The sequence below is a fragment of the Lissotriton helveticus genome, chromosome 4_2 (genome assembly GCF_964261635.1).
Source record: "Lissotriton helveticus chromosome 4_2, aLisHel1.1, whole genome shotgun sequence".
NCBI classification, from domain to species: Eukaryota; Metazoa; Chordata; class Amphibia; order Caudata; family Salamandridae; genus Lissotriton; species Lissotriton helveticus.
Window position 1 is genome coordinate 99,338,630 of NC_136064.1, and position 10,487 is coordinate 99,349,116.

A 10,487-nucleotide genomic window follows, 5' to 3' on the forward strand; every position below is an offset into this window, starting at 1 on the left:
CAAAGTGAACGGAATTATTCCGTTATTGAGAAGGAAGCCTTGGCTGCCGCCTGGGGCGTACACCATTTCCGAACTTATTTGTGGGGTACACGTTTTAACCTAAAGACCGACCATAAGCCACTTATAAGAATACTTTCTCCTGGAGGTGCAGTCTGTGGTTCCCCAAGGCTGGCAAGACTAGCCTCTAAACTGCAAGAATATCATTTTGATATCTCTCACATACAAGGCTGGAAAAATTTTCAGGCTGATTGTCTGTCCAGATTAGCAGTCCCGTCTAGACATCTGTCTGATGATGAGTTCCATCTTGAGAGTGTGGAAGAAAATTTGCTTGGATTAACGATGTTGTCTCTCTTGGTGAAAGTTCCTTCACGCACAAAGACTGGGTAGAAGCCATGTCCAATGATTGTGTGTTACAAGAAGTCATTCAAATGATAAGTTAGGTGCACGAAGAGAAAGTTGTGTGCATGTATCAGTTCGTCCTTTCTTGAAGATAATTGACGAATTGTCTGTGTGTGAAGAGAATGTTATAATGCGTGGAGACAAATTTGTTCCCCCTGCTGACTTAAGAACCAAACTTATTGCCATAGCACATGAGGGGCATCTGGGACAAACATTGACACAACAAAGACTTAGATTAAACTTTTGGTGGCCAGGTATAGATTCCTCTGTCACTTCCTGGGTTGAGGATTGTCCTACCTGTAAAGTAGGTGAAAAGCGGTTGAAAGTTTCAACAGGGTCTCAAGTTGGAAAGTTAATTTTTCCTGAAGTTCCATGGCATACCATATGCCTAGATTTTATAGGTCCTATGAACGAATTACCGATCTCTCAGAGGTTTGCCATTGTTGTAGTGGATTGTTTTTCAAAATGGTTGTCTGTTGAATTCTTGAAGGACATTACTACTGAAACGACTATAAAGTACCTAAGATCTTTATTCTTTGTGGAGGGTTTCCCTAACGTCATCATCACTGACAATGGAACACAGTTAGTTTCTCACGAGATGCGTTCTTTTCTAGGTGCCTCTGGTATTTCTCATCACAGAACGTCACTCTACAACCCGCAAGGGAATGGACTCTGTGAGCGCCTGAATAGATTAGTCAAAGGGACCATTCAGATGGCTATATCTAAGAATTTGTCTGTCTCTGCTTTAGTTAGTGAGATGATATATGCTTATTGCACTACACTTCATGGTTCTCAGAATAAATCTCCTTTTGAGATTATGAGAGGTAGGGTTGCCAGCACAAAGTTGACCCCTTCTTGGCTCAAGAATTTGGTTTCTCAAGCGGGCTTGGGAAAAGATAATTCTGTGCCTGGGTCTTCTCCTTCACCGACACATGTAACTCCTGCTAGGAGAATAACGGTACCTGCTTCGAGCAGAATCAATAAGGGTGATCTTGTGAAAGTGAAGTCCGGGAGGGTTTCTGGGGGTTTGTCAAAATTTAGAGGCCCTTTTCTCGTGAAGATGGTTTACCCTCACTATGTTGTGCTTTCCAATGGAGAAAAATGGAATTTGAGAAGGGTGGCTTTGTATCAGAAAGCTGGTTCCATCAACTCTCATGGTTCAAGGTCTGATTCTTCTCAGATTCAACATGAAACTGATAATGATTCTTCAGGTTATATGTTTATTCCTTCCCATGTTTCTTCCAGTTCTGTAGGAGGGTTAAGCGAAAGGGGTGGTGGGGGTGATTCCCACACTCTTTCTCCAATTGGTGATACTTCCCAGTGTAGGAGGGGTGGTGGTGGTGATGCTCTTGGAGCCCAGTCCACTGGAGAGACTTCAGATAGATTCCAGCCATCCTGTAGTGTAGTTCCTATTTTCCCAATAGGCTCTGCGCATTGGAATAGTACCTACGGCAGTAAAGGCCTAGACCAGACGTTAACTAGGTCTACTACTGTCGATACTAGACTTAATTTTTGGGTTTGCCAGCTAAGCTCAGAGTTCGCTAGAAACTTTCTCGAATGTTCAAGGAAGGATTAACTCCCCTGATTAGACAAGAAGGGATTTAGTTTCTGACAACCATAGAACATGACAACTTTGCTCTCCCCTAATCAAGAGTCAATCTCAAGAGTCGTGTGAGCACAAGGCAATTATTTTACTCAGTCAGTACGTGCATTCTTAGTCTCATCAGAATGTAGAGAAAAGGAAGAGACGGGCGTGTTCAATAAAAAGATGTTATTTATTGATCAGTCTCTTTTCTCGTACAAGAGAAATGGATCGATATTATTGCGATACTTATAGTTAAGTAAAGTGCATACATTAGAAGCAATAGTATAAAATAATACTGTAAAAACATTGATATGGTTTCTGAGCCATATGATGTTTAAAACGATTAAAATATATTTACATACACATATACATTTGACTAAACGTGCTCAACTGGTGTTTCTAAATACGCCTACCCCGTGTACCTGACCTAAGTCTAATGCGTGGGCGGGAATAGAAAGTTACAGTTTAAGTTAAGTTTGTTTTTGCCAAGTGAATAACTAAAGAATTCTCTAGGAGGGGTTATTCAGTTCTGTACCTGGAATTTAGGATGAATGAGGAATGGTATCTCTTTCTCTGCTCTCGATATTCCAGGCTGCCTGCGAGGGCTGCCCAGAAGCGCCGGTGCTGGGTCTCTCGGCTTGAGATAGCAGCGCGTCTCTCAGCGCGTCAGGAAGGCGGGGCTGCTGCCTGCGGGGTCTGCTTCGTCTTGTCACCACGCGTGTGTTTTGCATAGGGCAAGATCGGCAATATTTATACCTTAAAGGTGCCGGGATTGACGTAAGGATGGACATAGGTACGTCAATAAAGATGTCATACGACTTGCTCGTTAGCACATTCTTTACTAAAGTTCTCTGTGAAATCAAAACAATGGCCGCACGGATTATCCAGGTTGTCATAGGTTTGATTTGTTATGAGAACGTCGTATGCCTTATCAGGGGCTGGAGGAATATCGCTTGTCTAATTAGATCTCAAGCGTTATGACCTAATCAGATAACACGTTCCTGTGCCGTAGTGTGACTGCGTCAGATAACGGTATCTGCATCATGGGGAATTTCTTGCCTCATGGGCTGACTGTTAGTTAACTAGCTAGGTAGTTTAACCAGAATAGGGTCAGGAATAGGGGGATCGATTCAGAACCTATAGAAATACACGACACCCACTCCACGCTAACTATGGTCATATCTACTAATCTATGCATAGTATAACATAGTACAACATACTATAGAGTATAGTGTATACCTTACCACCCCAAAATACATAAATGCATTTTGAAATTTTCAAATATACTGAAAAATTGCAGTCATATATATCGTATGCACTTAAGCTATGAATCAAATGCAAAAGTAAACACGCATTGTTATGCATTATTGTTTGTTGGTATATGAGAAATACACATGAAATGGCTCTTAATATGGCTATACAGAAAAAAAGTCGAAACCATTTCATCACATAAAATATATTGTGAACATACCAGTGGGCAGCTAAAGTCTATATAAAGTCTATAAAGAATCTAAAAAAATAGAAATCTTAGTTCTCTAGGAATAGTTTCTTACTTTAAGCAGAAGATCAGTGTCCCGGGAAAAAATATATAGAAGAATATTTTAGGGGCTTGCTGAAAAAAGTTGCTGTCCGTGAACTGGATTGTAATTGTTCATGTGACTTTATTATTAAAGTTGAAGGCCGAATTCAGGGAACGCCGCGTGCGAGTTTACTCAAAAGTCTCTATTTCTGTTCCGGAGAGAACATCATATCATTCAGGCTTTCGAAAAAACTGTCAACAGCTTCATGGGAAAGTTCCACTAAGTCGGAAATAGGGGTAACCATGCATTCGTGCGCATGATTGTCTCCATTGACATTCTGATTTGCATTGCTGACAGAAGGTCGTACCTGTTCGATGCTGCTTTCATCTTGTACTTCACTACTCTTCAATCGCAGTGGTGAAGATTCCAGGAATGCCGTCATCAGAATTGGCAGCCTTTGAGGGCAGCACAGTGCGTGAACCTTGGTAGGAACCAACAGTGTATCTGCATCCACTGGCGCATCCGATTGTAGCGTCAGACAGGTGTCTAACACGCATTCTTCTCCGCATAGCAGACACCTTAGTACAGGTAAAACACACCTTTGCCACATTGGTCGAAATGATAGAAACCAAGTCATGTTTAGGTCTCTAAACCGGGAGAGTCCCAGGATTTTTGATATCCGGACCCGGTATCCAATGGCTAGGATCGTATCTTCCATTGTCGTGAGATTTTGTTCTGTGACATGGGTTGCCATAACGAAAAATAAGGACCAGGAATAGGATTCCTGCAATTAGTCCTAGGATCAGGGGAAGTCCGCCAAAAATCGAATGGACGAAGTCTGGAAAAATACCCAGTATGGCTTTGAATGGTGTTAATGCCATCGAAAATACTGTCTTAAATACCCCTGAGATCCCATTGGTATCAGAAATATTTAAGATTTCGCTCAGGATTTCCGCGAAATGTACGGGGGAATTAGTTGATAATAATGTATGTATCTCTGCAGTCGTCCTTGCGACTTGTAGATCATACGTTTCTTTTGATGACGTGAGCCTTGTAGGCGTCTGAAGAAGCACTGTTTTCATTCTGCTTAAAGTGTCTATTCGAATAGAAGTAATTTTCAGACCGGGCCATGCCCTTGCCTCCCTGTCTGGAAAGGAGCTGGGGAACAAAGAACGTCCACAGCACTTGACCTTCGCCGTCGTAGTGACGAGATAAGGAGTCCCGGGCATAAGACTACAGCATCTGCGGTCTACAATAAGAATGTAACTCCCATTATAGAGTCTTTGAAAGAATGGTTCTATTTCAGTTGCAGGTGCGCCTTGCTGGTGACATGAAGGATTGTATGAATTCCCTTCACAGGCTCCGTGCAAACTAATACCGTTACACAGAAGCGTGCCGCTTAGTGACATAGCACAATTGTTGCCACTAAGAAACACTTTCTGTCCTTTGTTACTGACACATGCATGTGAATAGGGCAGGTTCCAAGATGTTTTAAGGTACCCTTTTCCCAATTTCTAGTACATGCCAGCCTGTATATATTTTTGGCAGTATTGAAACCTGAAGGTTGAGATTGGAATATTTATGATTCCGTGTATTATCCATTCACTGACAGGTCGTTCTGACATTGTCATTGGTAATCTTTCTAGTTTTTCAATGCTCAAGATTGTATAATCAGCACCCGTCTGCGCCATACCGATTTGTCTATCAGTAAGGTTAAAGATTTGGAATAGTGACGTTGTGTTGATTAAACGCCAAGGCACATAGCCTGAACGCAGATTTTGTAACGTCCAACCAAGCTGTACAATAGAACGCAATTGTGACTGACCATGTTGTAATAATAGTAAGTCTTGCGATAATATATCGATTGCTGAAGACACAATGCTGTCCAATGAAAAAATTCTGGAGGACAGAGTCATTAACCCATTGTCCACTACAGAAAGTGATTTTTCCAAATTAATACGGTCAATTTCCCGTATTCTTTCTGCTGTCTCAATTTGAGTAACCTTCCAGGCCTCATTGTATGCTGCATATACAGAGGCTGCTATGAAACGCTTATGACGCTGTTTGCGTGGTCCCAGTATGAAATCACGCAAGTCAGCACCATCAGTAAGTAAAGTTAGGTGTTGCTTAATTTCAGGCAGTGTGGAATACTGTAGCCATTGAAGGCATAATTTGCCCACACTGTAGGTTGTTATTATCCCTGGGTGATGTCTTTGGGGATATCTAGGGTCTGGCCTGGTCATTTTGAAACCCTGTGTTTTATTCAGGAATCTATCTTGACTGTTATTTGTATCTGTGGGCCAGATCAACCATTGTTTCCAATCAGGATGTGTTCTGTTTTGGTTAAGTATATGGTTTATGTCTATTTCTTCATCTGTATCAGAGTTATTGCTAAACATTGTTGGCTTTGGAATAGACGGTTTATTTAAATCTTTGATTTTTGCTAGGCCAAGACAGGTCGTTTGTTGGACGGTGTCATTTAAAAATATCATTTGTTCTGGGATCATGCAGGCTCTAAACAAAGCTTCTAAGCCCTGTACTTGCCATTCTTTTGTACCCCAAACACTTTTCAAATCAACATGTTTGTCCCAATAATCAAATCCAAAAGTATTCATTTTTTCAAAGAAAGAATCTGAATATATCAATTTTGTGTTGGTTATCATGGTTTTCATCCCTGTCTTGTTTGACAATTTAAAATAAAATGTTTCAGCATTACTTGTGTTAAAACCTGAAAAATATGAATATTTGTCATAAACGGTTCTAGAGCTCCCTTTTGGAGGTGTAGCACAATGTTCCCATTGATTATAATTTAAAACATTTCTAGGTTGTGCAGATTTATGCAAGAAATGATTACCATAGTGGTTATAGCAATACATACTATCATAATTTGTAGAACCTTGCAAATAATCATGTTTTGTAAATTTAGCAGACATTACTAAGTCAGACATCATATTGTTAATACTTTCAAAGTCCCAATCATCAGCAAATGAGTTTGGTTTTGCAAAGTCACTCAAGGAGATCTTGATTTGGTGTGGATATTTCAGGATCTCGACCGGACCATAAATTTCATAGTCAGTGTTGTCCCAGGCTACCCCACCAGGTATTGGAATTGCTGTGAAGTTGGCTGAAGAAAGTTCTGAAGAAAGTTCTCGTTTCTCGACGTGTGAAGATGTGTGTGGTTTGAGGACCAAGTTGATGTTCTGACTTGCTGTGTCCATTTTAGCATATTTTTCCTCAATGAAGCGTCCCAAGGTAAATACCATGATGAGCCAAAGTATGAGGATAAATGCACCAAAACCCACCCAAAATTCAATCCATGGAGAAATCAGATATGTTTCTTTTAGTTGTTTCAAAAGTTCCTTTGCTTTGTCTTTAAAGGATTTTGGTGATGGCTGTGTCTTTTGTTCGCTGAAACCGTCAGAGGAATCATCGAAGTTGATGAAGTAACCGGATGCAGTTCTGTCAATTGTTCCAATTGGTTCAGGATTTTTGTTTCTTGCATTTTCACTTGGTACTTCTGTATAGATTGGTGTGTCTCTGCTAAATGTCTTTATTTGGGTTTTCAGAGGTCTTAGTTCTATTGCATTGTTGCATAGTCCTTGTTGTTCTTCTGTAGGCGTTTCGAATGTGATGAGCCTTTTTGATAGAACCTCTGTACTGGTAGCAAACCTTGGTGTTCTGCTACTTATTGGGAGTCCACTTGGCCTACTGTTTGTTATCGGCCACATGTTGTGGTTTTACCAGGTCGATGGATACAACTCGGTTCTCCTTTTTTCCAGCAAGTGGCGGTAGTACAACTGATCTTGTCCCGTTGACAGACAAGACAGGAGCTGCTTTTCTGTAAGAAGGCCCAAATTCCTTCTTTACCGCGATCTTTTCCCTGACTAGATCCCCGACTTTTGGAATCCAGACAGGTCTTGCTGGGACAGGTGGTGAATCTTCAGTGGTTGTTGGCTGTTGTTTCAACTGTATGTTGCTCAGGTCTTTTCTTGTTTTGTTTAAGTCCTGCAAAATAGCCAAACGGTCTTTGACATCAAATGTTTTTTCTGTTACCACTGAAGTCTGACTATCAAGGTCAGAGATCAACATCCTAGTTCCGAATAATAATTCGTACGGACTGAATCCCTTCAGAGAATTTCTTGGCAAGTTATTTAGACTACGTTGGACACTTATTAGATGTTTGACCCACCCAGCTCCCGAACCTAATACCTTTGCCGTTATAGATTGCTTTATGTCACGGTTTTTTCTTTCAACAATTCCGTTCCCCTCAGGGTGAAATGGACAAGAGTACCGCAATTGCACGCCCATGCTGACCATGGCCTCCTTATAAGCCCGAGAGCTAAAAGCAGGACCATTGTCCGAATGCAGAATGCCAATTGCGTATGTGCCGATAAAGACCCGCAAATCTTTTATAACAGTTCTGGCGTCAGCCGTTCGCTGGGGCCACATCCATATGAATCTCGTGCATGAGTCCACTGCGACCAAGATATATTTATAGTTACCGTCCCTTTGTAAGGGACCGCAGTGGTCTAGATAAACACAGGCTAATGGTTTATCCGAGATTAGAAGGGGCGTCTGTGCTGGACGTCTCACAGTTGATACTTTCATTTTTTGACATATTTCACATGCTAGAACATAGTTCCTTGTTTGTCTTCTCATTTGCGGCCACCAGTATCTCTGTTTTAATAATGATACTGTGGCTGAGACGCCAGCATGGGTAGAAGCAAGCCCTTCGTGTGCCGCTATTATTAGTCCTAATCTGTGTTCCATGTTTGGAATTGCCCTATCCCCCACTCCAGGGATTTGAGCAAAAGGAACATTCTTTTCATCTGTTATGTATGAGTACTTTAATGGAAAGCCTTTAGGGAGTGGTTCTATCGAATCCTTTTCAGAAGCGCTGACAGCTTGTAATATTTCGCTGTCTATTTTTGTTTTTGACCGGGTGATGGCAGCTACGGAAGCCGTTTGCACAGCTGCCTTCGCGGCCTCATCAGCCAATGAATTCCCTGCAACGTGAACGCCATCACGTTGATGACTCAGTGTATGTATCACGTGAGTCTTTGGTAGTTCTTTTTGTAAAAGAGCTACTTGTTCCCATAGCATTTTATGCTTGATTGTGCCTCCTTTCGCATCCTTGAAACCATTTTGAAGCCAGATCTGCAAGTATTCATTATAAGATTGAACGCAATAATACGAATCGCACACTATGAGTGTGGGGAATTCTCGATCGGTATTTTCAAGCGCCATCTTGAATGCTAGTAATTCAGCTCGCTGAGCTGTGCAATCTCCTAGAGATTGGGTCTTAGTTAGGGTTGGTTTAAATTTCCCTTCGTGCCAACGACCTTTAACAATCGCGCACGCAGCACTGTAAGCTTGTTTACCCCCTACTGCGGGTTGTGCTGATCCGTCTGTATATATTATACAGCCGTATTGGTCTAGAGGCAGAATTTCGGTTGGCAGAGGACATTCGAATTCATATTGTAGAAATTCTTGTGTTTTTAAGTAAGGATCAAATTCGTACATCACGTCTGTTGCAGCAAGAGAGTTAGCCCATTGTATCCATCTCGGATGGAGTGCTTTCGCATTTGGAATGCTTGCCTTTGTTACTGCCTCTAAGGCTGGTATTGGTGTCACGATTATTATTCGTTTACCTTGTGCCAGGGCTCGTTCTTTTGCTATAGCTGTCTGTGTTGCTGTAAGAATTTTTTCCGTTGGGCTAAATTTCATTTCAGCCTTAGTGTACAAGTGCGATTTAAATGCAATTGGTACCTTATCTCCCTCATTAGAGGTTAGGTATGTGAATCCGCATCCCCCTGGGATGACTCGGATCACAAGGTTGCGTGTATTATCACGGGTTTCTAATTTTGTTTTAATTAGCATGTCTGTTTGTAAGGATCTCAAAATTTCTGTGTGTGTTTGAGTCCAACTGGATCTTTTAAAGTCTGGTTTAATTAGATCGTAAAGGGGCTTGACCCTTTCTGCGTAATTAGCAATGTAAGTTCTTCCGAAATTTAGGAAGCCTAGAATTGACTGTAGGTTTTTTAGTGTTTTAGGAGCTTGGATTACGGCACATTTCTCTAGGAAATTGTCTGCCAGGCTTTTGCCTTCACTTGATAACTCATATCCTAAGAATAGGACCGTCAGATGGGCAATTCTGGACTTTTTGAAGTTGAATTTGTAACCCTCTGCAGCGAAACCAAGTATTATGGTGTTCACTCTTTTCAAGTGAGTTTCCAAGTCATCATCTGTTAAGTAAATGTCATCGACATAAGATAATGCTTCATCATCATATTGTTGTAGTAATTCTGTTACTCTCGCTGAGAATACCCCCGGGCTATTCTTGTACCCCTGGGCTAACCGACAGAATTGTTTTTGAGTGCCATTTACTGAGAATGCAGTTAAATATCTGCTCTCTGGTGCTATGTTTTGACAAAAGAATCCGTTGGAGATGTCCAAGGTTGTTTTGTATTTTTTGCGCACTATGTTATTCATTAGTGCAGCACTGTGTGAGTTTTGTACTGCAAAAGTTTTGCAACATGTGTTAAGGTGTCGGTAATCCAAAACTAGACGGTACGAATTGTCTGGTTTGGAGACCGGAAACAAAGGATTGTTCATTTGTGAGGTGCAAGTTTCAATCACCCCTTGGTATTCTAGCTGATCTAGTATTTCATTTACTTGTTTTTTAGCTTCTTGCTTAATTGGGTACTGCCTTTGTGCAGTTGGTTGTGATTTTAACTGGACTTTGTGAGGAGGAGAATCCTCATCCCATCCTACATGATTTTTATATAAAGCAGGTGCTAAGGCCACTGCCCACTTTCTAGCAAGTGTGTATTTTTTATGAATCGGTATTTGATTCGAGAAGGCAGGCATAATTACTTCTTCGCCATGAGGGCACTCCCTGACAAACTCCGGTGGCCAGTCTTTTTCAGCTAGAAGGATGTCATAGCCTTTGGATAGGTTATCCCAAAATAGTCCCCTTATTT